Source organism: Myotis myotis, unplaced genomic scaffold, assembly GCF_014108235.1.
Source record: "Myotis myotis isolate mMyoMyo1 unplaced genomic scaffold, mMyoMyo1.p scaffold_m19_p_6, whole genome shotgun sequence".
Lineage (NCBI taxonomy): Eukaryota > Metazoa > Chordata > Mammalia > Chiroptera > Vespertilionidae > Myotis > Myotis myotis.
The window spans coordinates 36249242-36261610 of record NW_023416368.1 but is presented as its reverse complement, the minus strand read 5'-3'; the positions used below and the strand labels follow the sequence as shown (position 1 = coordinate 36261610).

General features: G+C 37.5%; 1 protein-coding gene across 4 annotated transcripts in view; it reads left to right on the top strand.

The window, feature by feature from the left end:
• CDC42SE2 (CDC42 small effector 2) overlaps positions 1-12369 on the top strand; it is an 89501-nt gene that overhangs the window by 13042 nt on the left and 64090 nt on the right. The gene's annotated exons all lie outside the window — the stretch shown is intronic.

Below are 12369 nucleotides of genomic sequence, written 5' to 3'. Positions count from 1 at the left end.
AAGCCCCAGTGAGCTGACTTCTTGCTTGCAAGAAACAGCGTTGGCTTTCCTCTTTAGCTGCAATTATTTTAAATGATAAGCTTTTGTAGGGGGATTTGGTGATGGTCAGTGTACAGCATTTACGCGTTTTGTTTAAAGGGCCTAGGATATAGTAGATGCTCAGTAAAATATGTAAATGAATGAATGAATCTTGAAACATCAGACAAAGCTGATCTCACATCTAGTAAAATTTAGGCACATGCCTTCGTGACTAAGGAAAAAAACATTCGCAAACAACATGTAGTTTGTTTTTTACATGCTTGTTTTTTTGTTTTTAACCCAACATATACATACTGCTGAGTGAGCGATCAGTTATTATTGCCAATATTGCAGGCGTGGAAGATGTTTGAAATGTAGAATTTTTCATCTTGAGGAAAGTTGGTAGACATTTTCTGTTTCTTAAAAATAAGCCTGCTTTCGTTTTTTTTTTTTTTTTTTTAAAGAATGTAGGTGCTTGGATTTTTTTGTTATTCTTTTGAGACGCAGCTTTCAATTTCATTATGAATAAAGAAGTTCATGTGCTTTTAAAGGACTTTGGTATGATCTAGAGTTGCTTTTTGAGCAAGGGAGAACTCTAAACTTAAGGGATGAAAAAAAATACTAATGTTGCACTAATAAAATTAAATCTGTTTACTCAACAGATACTCATTAAGCGCCTATTATGTACTGACACCTGTGTTGGATGCTGGGTTTCTAGGGGCAAACAAAACCCACAGTTATTCTTTTTTAAAACTTGAGTGTGAAGTTCTTTCCTCATTATCGATGCTGCAGGTGGGGACTGTCTTACCCCTGGTTCCTACTTAAAGTTGGGAAAGATGACAGGTGAAGCTCCATGGAAGTGTAGATGCATAACAGTCTATTGGAAGGTAACTTTATAGGGCTAAGATTATTTGGTTAATTTTCATGTTATTGGTTTAATAATGTAAATCTCTCTACGATTTAAAATGAAGGTTGGAAGAGTTTTAGCAAACTAGTATTTTTATTCTGTCTCTCCCCCATATTAGATGATTTTGGTACGGTGTATTTATTGAAAGAGTAATGCACTTCTGGTTCTGTTTTCTGTAAATAATCTTTGCTATGGAACATTTTCTATTTTTAAAAATCTTCAAGGAGGAACAGTGGATTCCTTTTCTATAAGAAATGTGTTTTTGTTTTGTCTTGTTTTTTATTGATTTCAGAGAGGAAGGGAGAGGGAGCGAGAGATAGAAACATCAATGATGAGAGAGAATCATTGATCGGATGCCTCCTGTACCCCCCACACTGGGGATGGAGCCTGCAACCCTGGCATGTGCCCTGACTGGGAATCAAACAGTGACCTCCTGGTTTATAGGTTAACGCTCAACCACTGAGCCACACGAACTAAGCAGAAATGTTTTTAAATAAACAATTTAAAATAAAGCACCTTTTCAGAAATTTTATTTTGACCTTTTATTCACTATGTACAAACAATATAGGATTGACTTGATAATGCTGAAAAGGGAAGAACTTAATAATAATTTGTGGTTTCATATTTGGACTTTTCTCTCTAGTACTACAAATGAGATAAAAAGAGAATGGGATTATAGTATTTATTAATTCTGAACATATATGATTAAAAAACTATTTTATTTGGCCTCTTCATAAGTCAAATTAATGTGCTCTAAAGTTAATCGTGATCATGATAAAATAAGGTAGCTTAATAATTTCTTACAGATAGCTTTTGAATTTAGAGTGAACCCTTTTGACTTAACAATGTTCATAAGGTAATGTGTACATGCAAATATAACGGGCAGATCTTTAGATTTACTGGCTGTTAGCTTTGTATGGTTGTTTCTAGGAATAATAGCAGAGGACGTAATCCCTCAAATGTTAGTAATAGTTTTTCTTAAAATGTACATGTTTTTAATGGACAGTATACTCCTGACAGTCTGGTGTTGAGAAATCTAACAGTAAATGAGAAGAGTGATGGTGAAGAACAATGTAAGCAAGCTGTGATACGTTGAATAAAAAATGCTTGGCATGTTTTATTTGGATAAGAACTTGATCAGAATTCTTGACAATCAACAGCATTGGCACATGTTAGAATATCATTTCCAAGAAATTAGAACCCATAGTGACTAATTTTTTGTATCTTAAAAAGTACTAAAAGTGTCTTTTAAAGTATTCTACCTTGGAGTATTTCATAATGTTCTGAGGCTAAATAAATTCCAGGATCCTCCTATTTTATAATTGTTTGAATATCTGAAATGTTGGTTCTTTCTTCATCAGGGTATGTGAGTATTTGGGGGAGAGGTTTTTGTTTTGTGTGTGTGTTTGGTTTGGTAAGACCCTTTAGAATAACTTAGAAAATATTTAATTAGTATTTATTTATTTATTTAAGGTATAATTAATAAAGTGATTACGAATGATGCTGATACGGTACGTTGCAGCTGCGTCCAATTTGGTTGTATAGATTGTGAGAGAACATCAATTAACATTGGTATAAAACAGTTCCAAAGTGCTTTAAAACTGGTTTCTCACATTTATTCTACAGGATAGGTTGCTATTGTGTTTTTAGGTCCCACTTGTCTTTTTATCTTGTGTGTGTGTGTGTGTTGTTTTTTTATCATAAAAGGCTTTAGGTTTCTCATTTGCTTTAGAATGAGTCTGAGATACTTTGTTAAGGCTTTATAAGATTTTTCTCACAATTGCAAATGTGTATTGATTTTGATCTGTTACAATGTTCTTAATCTCAGTTCTCATGAAAGAAATATCTCAATATTATATTGAATGTTAAATGTCAGATCTCTCTCAGAGTGGGACAGTATGGGTTTCCTCTGCATTCTTGAGAGGAACTGAGTGAAATGTGCTTATCCTTAATACTTACTGGTGAGGTGAGAGCATTTATTCTGATTTGTTTTTTTTTATACTACCTGAGAAAACTTGGAATTTAGCTTACTAATAATTAACTTTATCCTGCTTCCTCAGTTCAAAGCTGAAGTATACCTGAACCTTTCGGTAATACTAGCAAATAATGAACAGAGCAGGGTTTAGCTGAAACTGCTCTGGGGCCCTATCCAAAGGGAGTTTCTGAACTGAAAGCCAAAGATGTAGTAATAAATTGTTTTTATCCTGACACTTTGAAATACTTGTAAGTGTATTTTAGTCAAAATGGGTTATGGTAAAAAAAAAACTCCCTCTTTTTCCTAGAAAGCATTGGATAACTCCATGTTAAATTTAGGTGTCTTTGAACATGACTAAATGATGAGCACTGATATTTCTATGTTGTACCTTACCCACTTAGAAATTCATGCTAAGGTTTCTTATTAAATCTTTATGATTGAATTTTTGTAAGCATCTTCTACTAAAACAAAATCATTTTGTTTCATTTGACTTAGTACTCTATTTTCAGTTTTTGTTTTTCAAAGCAAAAATGCATTTTTCGTATATTCAGCATTGTGTATATTTTACACCTGACATGTGGTGGGAACCCGTGGGTATTTGTGGAACTGGTATGTTCAATGGGTGGAACTTGATACAAGTTTAAGCAGAAAATGTCTGACTTTCTCTCACCATACCTTGGAACCCTCCCTGTAGATTAAAGTCTTTGCCTGTCTCTCAAGCTCTTAGGAAAATTAAATAGCTTTTCTAGTTATTTTTAGGTAATAAAAAGTGTTCTGCTCATTTGCCTTTAGTAGTCTTATTTTAGTCATTAGTAGTCTTATTTTCGTCATACCTCTTTTTATTTCGCCAGCTCCTCTTCAGTATGCCATCCTCACCTGTCCAGGTTTCAGCTTAGGGGAAAGGAGGTTGGGGATGTGGCTCATGCTATCATGATCTGGTATTGGGCCTTCAGGTGGTCAGGTTGTTCAAAGCCGACTCTTTCTCCAGGAGTGCTGGAGATGGTTTTCATGGGGACGCTATGTCTAGAAACCTCCAGCTGCAATTCCTGTGATACCATTCTGCTCGAGTCCGTTAGCCTCCGGTTTCCCTCCTCTTCAGGCTCACTTTGCTCAGGAAGAGGTTTTGCTTTAGTCTTGTAGCTCTATAGCATTGTTAAAATACACATATTTTTATTGGTTTCAGAGAGGGAGAGAGAGATAGAAACATCAATGATGAGAGAAACATCAGTCATTGATTGGCTCCCTCCTGTACACCCCACACTGGGGATCGAACCCTGATCTCCTGGTTCATAGGTCGACGCTCAAACCACTGGGCCATGCCAGCCAGGCTAGCTCTATAGCATTTTCACCAGACCTGCCTGTACTTTATTAAGGTTATTTCATACAATGCAGTTTCAAGCATTTCACCAGGACCTCCTCATCCAATTTTCCAGCTCATTCTGTAAAGTACCCCACTGAATGGTACTTTCATGTCGGGGACCTACATATACTCCATCGCTGCTACCACCTTTTTACTGTTCCATGGTCCACTATTATGACTTCTCCCATTTACACACTCTCAGTTCGCTGGTAGCACTTCTCCTTTTATTGTACTCACCTAGCAACTAGAGTTCACCATCTAGTCTGGCCTGTACCAGGCAGTGGAGTGTGTCTTGAGAAAAACACACCCATGCTGACCTGGTCCTCTTAAATTCACTGGCTTCAGCGGGGCCCTTCCTGCTTCCCACAGTCACTCTCCCGCTCCCCGGAGTGACTGCTTTACACCTCCTCAAGCCTCCTGCACATCTCTTCTCTTCATTTTCAACTGATGACCTTGTTTCCTGTGTATTAAAAATGAAAGCAATCAAAAGAAAACCTGTGCATGTCTCCTTGCATCTGTGCCCATGCTCTGCATTTCCTGTTTTGCTGTGACCATTGCCTCAGTCTGCTTTTACCCCTTCTCTTGTCAAGGTCTTTGCATTGCTTCAGTATGTATCCCATTTGCCTGCCTGCCAATGCACTGAATCATCAGTGTTTACCATTTCTACTGGGTTATTCCTATCAGCATATACTTATGCTGAAATATTGCCCATCTTTAAAAACAATGACAAAAACCTCCCCAACACCCCATCTTTCTTCAGCTACTGCTCTCCAAAGGCGTTATTTGTCGTCATGAGTACTCCCTGTCTCTTTGGGTCTCCTACAGTCAGGTTTTTCTTTTCTACTCTACTATAACTGCTCTTGTTGAGATTACTAGTGACCTCGTTGGCGATAAATTCCCTAGTCAGTTCTCAATCCTTATCTCACTGGAATTAGCAACAGCAGCCTTTGACGTGGTTGATAATTTATTTCCTTTGAAACCTTTCTTTATTTTGCTTCTGAGGTACTATGCTTATTTTCAGTTTGTTTTGCTGGTTCCTTTTTGTTGCCCAACTTCTAAAACAAGAGGCTGTGTTCCAGAGCTCCATGTTTAGAGCTCTTCTCTACTTATATGTAGTCTCTTGGGAACTCATCTATTTTCTAGCTGGAATTATCCTATTTCAAACTAAAAATGTTATTTTTAGTCTAGATCTCTTTCCTACTTCCAGACTTGTATACCCAACTACCTAATCAAATTTCCAATTAGACATCCCAAATGTAACCTGTCAAAACTGAACTATCCTCCCTTCTTCCTCCCTCATCCCAATGATTGTTCCCTTTCCACTCTTCCTCATCTTATTAAATGTCAGCTGCATCTTTCACTTTCTCTGGCTGAAACCTCATAGATACTCTTTTTCTTTTTTAATATAGTTTTATTAATTTCAACAAGGAAGGGAGAGGAAGAGAGAGATAGAAACTAATGATGAGAGAGAATCATGGATCGGCTGCCTTCTGCACGCCTCACACTGGGGATCGAGCCCGCAACCCGGGCACGTGCTCTGACCGGGAATCCAACCGTAACCTCCTGGTTCATAGGTCGACGCTCAATCACTGAGCCACGCCGGCCGGGCCTCATAGATATTCTTAACTCCTCTCTTTCATACTCTATTATCTAATTCAAAATAATGTAGCATGAAAGTATGTCCTGTATCTATCTTAAAGTCTACCTTGAGAATAAATGTACCCACAACTTGCTATCCAACTGCTACCCCCTCTCTGAGCAACTGTCCTCTATTGCCTGTGCTATTTTTGTAGTCTCCTTTCTGGTCTCCCTGTTCCTTCGCTCTTTTCTGTTCTCCACACAGCAACTAGGACCATCCTTTTGAAATGAAAGCTTAATTATTTATTTTTTTAAAATATATTTTTATTGATTCAGAGAGGAAAGGAGAAGGAGAGAAAGAGAAATACCAGTGATAAGAGAATGATTGATCAGCTGCCCGCTGCATGCCCCACACTGGGGATCGAGCTCACAACCTGGGCATGTGCCCTCACCGGGAATCCAACCGTGACCTCCTGGTTCATAGGTAGATGCTCAACCACAGAGCCACGCTGGCCTGATTATTTTATTTTTTATGTTCAAAACCCTTCAGTGACTTTCCATATCATTTAGCGTAAAAGCTAGAATACAACAGTGCATACAGGCCCTCGGTGATCTGTGTGTTTCCTGCCTCTGTCACATGTCCTACTGATTCCTCCTTGGCTTACTCTACACCAGGCACATAGGTCTCCTTGAAGTTTCTTGAACCTACGAAACAGTCTTGTGTTCATGTCCTCAGGGTAAGAACGTTGTTTTATTCACTGTGGAATCCCCAGGATTCATAAGAGTGACAGGCACATGGTGGGCACTCACATCTGGTAAATGAATGGCTGCTTATCTTGTTATTCATGTCTTTGGTAACAGCTTATATGTATGTTTCTGTAACTAAAAGTAAAACCATATAGTCCCATAAGAATTAAGTAAAAACAAATTTAGAGGATAAGTTTCAAATCAATTTTTGCACATGGAAAGTGAAAATACACAGGAAAATGGTAAGGGTTGTAGGAAAGGAACACAGAGGCAAGTAAGGTAAATGGAATAGAGAAGAAGAAAAAAGCCTGGTTTGTAAGTAGGGTGACAACATTTAAAAAACACACAAAAAATTTTTTGACTTGCTCGGATTTCTTTTAGGCTATGTTTCTTGCATTCTGAGTGTCGATGATTTACATGGACTTAGACACTCAAGTTGGACTATATTATACTTTTCTTTTATCAGGGTTATGGGATCCAAAGAGATGCTGTTTATTTACTGCCCCCTTACAAAATGGGTGGCATTTATTGTATTTCTGTGGTAAGCTAGCAGCTAGCTGCATTAATGTACACAAGTCTATGGAGAATAATATTTATATGCATATAAACATTGTGTTCTTAAGTGAAAAATGCTTGAGTATATTTAAGTGCATTTAAAAACTGCAATGGAAGTGGTTTTTAGGTGGGAAATCAGAGTGTTAGGCAAATTAATGATATGCAAACTTTCAGTATTTCATTCTGCTGAGACAAGATTTTTTAAAACTTTTTTTCTGAGCTATAGGTCTCATTTCTTGTTGGTTAATTAAAAGAATCTTTTAAATAAATTGTTGAAATAGGTGGCTTAGTAGAAGTTTCTGAATGAATAGATAATTGTTTATGTGTAAGCATAAATTATTCTCCATGAACCAATTTAAACATTTCCCTATTTTTGTGCAACATGTAGTAATTTATGTCTTGGTTGACTTGTCTGAAGGACTTTCATGTGACCATAATGTGGACTTAATTTTCATGGCTGTTAGAGGTGTGGACATATATGTGTTTATAGATAGCTTTATAGTTTTTTGGTATGCAAAAATAATTTAAAGTTGCATATGCTTGCTATTTTATTTTCACTCTTAAGCAATAATATTTATAAATCAGATTTAGTATTGTATTTTTCACTTTAAAATATGAAATTAAAATATAAAATTTTCATATTAAAACACAGTGATAATTTTTAAAATGTTTACATACCATGTGAAGTTATTTTGGATGACAACACTACAAGTGTTTGCCTATGATTTTGAATTAATCTATTTTGTAGACTAATTGGATCATCTTCATTGGAAATTTTTTTTCTTCATTGGAATTTGTCATTGAAATACCTGAATTCATATTAGCATTTCACATTTGAAACACCCATCTTGGACTAATAAAACCCTATTTCTGAGCTGATGTGCAGTCCTACCACTAAGTTTATTTTAGGTATAGCCATTGTGTGAGGTCTACCATACTAGGCTGCTTTAACTTCATAATGTTCTAGATAGATTGTGAGGCAACCAAAATGATCATATTGAGAAAAGTGAATTCAGTTCATAGCTGTGACCTAAGTCTCATAAGAGGTCATTAAAATAATGCATTAAAGTATACATTCAGCCCTGGCCAGGTGGCTCAGTTGATTGGGGCATCGTCCTGTACATCAAAAGGTTTCAGGTTCGATTCCTGGTCAGGGCATACCTAGTATACCTAGGTTGCAGATTTGATCCCCAGTCAGGGTGCAAATAGGAGGCAACTGCAATTGGTTGATATCTTCACCCCCCCCCCCCCCCACCGTCTCTGCTCCTCTCTCCCTCTTCCTCTTCCCTTTTCTGTCCCTCTCTCCCTCCCTCTCTCTCCCCCTCACTCTCAAATCAATAAACATTTTTGGGTGAGGATTTTTAAAAAAGTATGTGTTCATTCAACACATTTATCAAGCTACTCTTCCTAGTCCACTCAGAATAAAATACAAACGATAGTCATCCAGAAAATACAAGCTTCTAGGAATATCACACCTTTGCTACCACTGCTAAGCACATTAGCTGTTCAGTTTCTCAAACACGCCATGCTTGTTCTTGCACTAGGGCTTTTACACAAGTTTCCGTTCCCCCAGATCTTGGAAAGGTTGGCTTCTTATCTTTAAGATCTCAGCTTAAATATTACCTAATTTCTTAACCACTCAGTTTATGATAGCTGCCCCCCCCCATCACCCTCGTAGCATTTGTCAGTCCTTGAAATTGTGTATTTAAAATTTTTGTGTGTGTCCCCAAATAGATTATAAGCTTTATGAGATCTGGAAGCTCCTTTATCTTGTTTCTTGCATCTGGCTATGGTGGGACTATGTACAGCAGGGGAATCAGCAAAAGCTACAAATGAGGGCCTTTATTCCAGAGAGGTGGCTGTTAAATATTGATTAGCAGATCCCTGGGACCATATGAAATTACTGTTTTTATGGGCAAAAAAGTCTTGAAATATTGGCAATTTCTCATGGTTTAACCTAGTTGAGTTACTTATTTTGGTTTAATGATAATTTCCTCATGGAAGTCGGTGAAAGTACCTCAGTGATCTCCTTACCTTGTTTGTTTTTTTCAAAGTTGCATTCACTTCACATCTCATGATTACTTCTAGATATATTTAATGTGTAAAAATTGGCTGTTTATGTGTTTGTATATTAATTGCTTACCTGTATACTTAATTGTTTAACTTGTTCATTCCACAGCAGGCACAGAAGACCTTGAGATGACTCTAAGGGTGTTCTTTTTTTTAAATCCTCTTCTGAGGATATGTTTTTATTGATTTGAGAGTGAAATCTATTGCCTCCCATATGCACCCCAAATGGGGATCGAACCCTCAACCTAGGTATGTGCCCTGACCAGGAATAGGTGTTCTTGATTTTGCTATTGAGTGCTAAACCCATTGAAAGATGTTCCTTTTCTAGTGAAGAAAGCAGAGCTGGTTTAATTTGAGTCATATACTAATAGACAATTTCTTAAATATTATTTTCAGAATGTTTTCCATAAATACACCTGAAGTCAGTTTTTGGGGGTGTGGGGTTTTTTTTTTCTTTTCTTTTTCCTATCATTATGCTCTAAAGTGTTTACATATGCTCTCTGATATTTACTTTCTGCTACTCTGTGATATCTTCTATTAGTCGGTGTCTCTAAGTAAAATGATTTTTTTTTAAATATATTTTATTGATTTTTTTACAGAGAGGAAGGGAGAGAGATAGAGAGTTAGAAACATCGATGAGAGAGAAACATCGATCAGCTGCCTCCTGCACATCTCCTACTGGGGATGTGCCCGTAACCAAGGCGCATGCCCTTGACCGGAATCGAACCTGGGACCTTTCAGTCCGCAGGCCGACGCTCTATCCACTGAGCCAAACCGGTTTCGGCGAGTAAAATGATTTTGTCTTGTTTCTCAACTTTATCTGAGCACATTGTTTAAAAATTGAACTTTGTTGGCTCAGGCGATTTTACTAACATTTTTTGAGCAACATTTGCATTTGTTAACTCTGAGTAAGTGGATAACTCAGATTGTTCTGTCTCTTAGCTTGTGTTTAATGCAGAAAATCAGATAATACATATATGCCAAAGAAAAAGAATCCATAATCCCACCACACTAAGATAACCACTGGTAATGTTTTGATGAATGTCCTTCCAGACAAATCAATGAATAAATGTTTTTTTCACAAAAGTAAGATCTTAATACACATACTGCTCTATTAATTTCTCCTTTAGCAAATATCGTGATCATAAGGGCATTACTTTTTATCACTTCAGTTTGAAAGGATCTTATTGAAAAGTGAAAATATTTTTTGATTGAGGGTAAAGCTGTAAGTAAAGTTGTGATTAAAAACAGTGGTGTTTATGGAGAGTAGAATGTGGTAAGTCACCTCGACACAAGAATTGCTTCAGCAGTAATTTTTTCTTAAGAGCCTTCTTACCATTGCACAATAGCCTGATTGTAGTATACCAGCTAAGGGAAACAGTGCATGGTTCTATGTACAGTAGAATAATCTTAATAATAGCTCCAGGCTAAAATATGGGGCTGTAGATAAGTTTGCATTTTTTTGGTCTGCCCCAGGTCCTACTGAGGCCTTAATATTAAAATAATTTTAAAAGAAAAGTGTGTTTTATTGAAGGCCTTCATCTCAAATTATGACACTTTTATTAGATACTGCTACCGTTTTTATATGTCAGAATGAGGAGTGAGGGTGGTTCTTAGAAAAAGAAAATTTTAGCATAAGAATTCTTGTATTAATGTTAGAGTTGATATTTGTTTCATGAATGTGAAAATTCTCGGGGAAGAATTACAAATATATATATAGGCATTTTTTGGAAATCAGTCCCAATCTTGTCAAGTAGTTGTTTGGGTATTAAAGTAGCAGTTTTTAAAGCTTAATCAAGGGTCCTTTAAGGGTTGTGTAATTAATGAGTTAGTTTATTTAATTTTATTTTTTGTTAATCCTCACCTGAGGATATTTTCCCATTGATTCTTAGAGAGAGTGGAAGGGAATGGGAGAGACCGAGAGAGAGAACCATTGCTGTGAGAGATTGCCTTTGGTGCCCCAACCTGGGCAAGGGATCTAACCTGCAACTAAGGTACCTGCACTTGACTTGAATTGAACCTGGGATCTTTTAGTTCGTGGGCTGATGCTCTATCCACTGAGCCAATCTGGCTAGGGCCATGGTCAGCAAACCGCGGCTCTCAAGCCACATGTGGCTCTTTGGCCCCTTGAGTGTGGCTCTTCCACAAAATACCACGTGCGGGCGTACACGCACAGTGCGATTGAAACTTCGTGGCCCATGTGCAGAAGTCTGTATTTTGTGGAAGAGCCAGTATTTTGTGGAAGAGCCACACTCAAGGGGCCAAAGAGCTGCATGAGGCTCGCGAGCTGTGGTTTGCTGAGCCGCAGTTTGCTGACCACTGGGCAAGGGCAAGGGTTGTGTAATTTAAATAACTTCTTTTACCACAGTGGTATCCAATACCTGGAGTAGAATAGACTGCTGATTTCTTGCTTTGTTTTTATTGTTCTTGACCTTGTGTTTTGCTGTGTTGTATGACTGTTTGCTTACAAGCCTCTCAAGTCTTCATCTCTTAAGTAGCTAAAGTAGCCATTTCTCTTACCCCTCATTGCTACTTCCCAGCTGTATATATAGCTGAAGACATTTCTTATGTGGTAAAGAAGAATAAAAAGCAATCTTCTTATATATATAAAAGGCTAATATGCTAAATGTCCGTCCGGGTAATGATGTCACGTAACAACGCCTGGCTTCCTCTCCCTGGCGACTAGCCTCCTAGCAGTTTCTTCAGTCCAGGAACACGGCTTGCTTTGTGAAGCGTTTTCCCGTGCCTCATCTCATTTGATCCTCTCAGAAGTCCTGGAGTAGGTAGGTAGGAGACTTGGTGGAATCCTATTTTATTTTCGTTAGCTGGAAAATGGAGATTTAGGAAGCTTAGAAACTTGACCCGACTGAAAAGAAGTAAGAAATGGCAGATCTTGAAAATGACTTGAGGTTTTTCTCACTGTGCAAAATATAGTTAAACACTGTTACAGTTAAATATTTCACCCTTCGTTCTCCCTGCGTGATCTACAATAACAATGTGCTTCGTGTTGATATTTACTGCTGTGTTGCTGACAATTACCTGAAAGAGAAGTTGGGGTGCTTTACTGGGCTGGAAAAAGTTTAGCTAAATCAGAAAGCAGGTCTAATTAAGCAAATTTATTCTATATCTATAAAAGGCTAAGTTGACTTGCGCATGTGC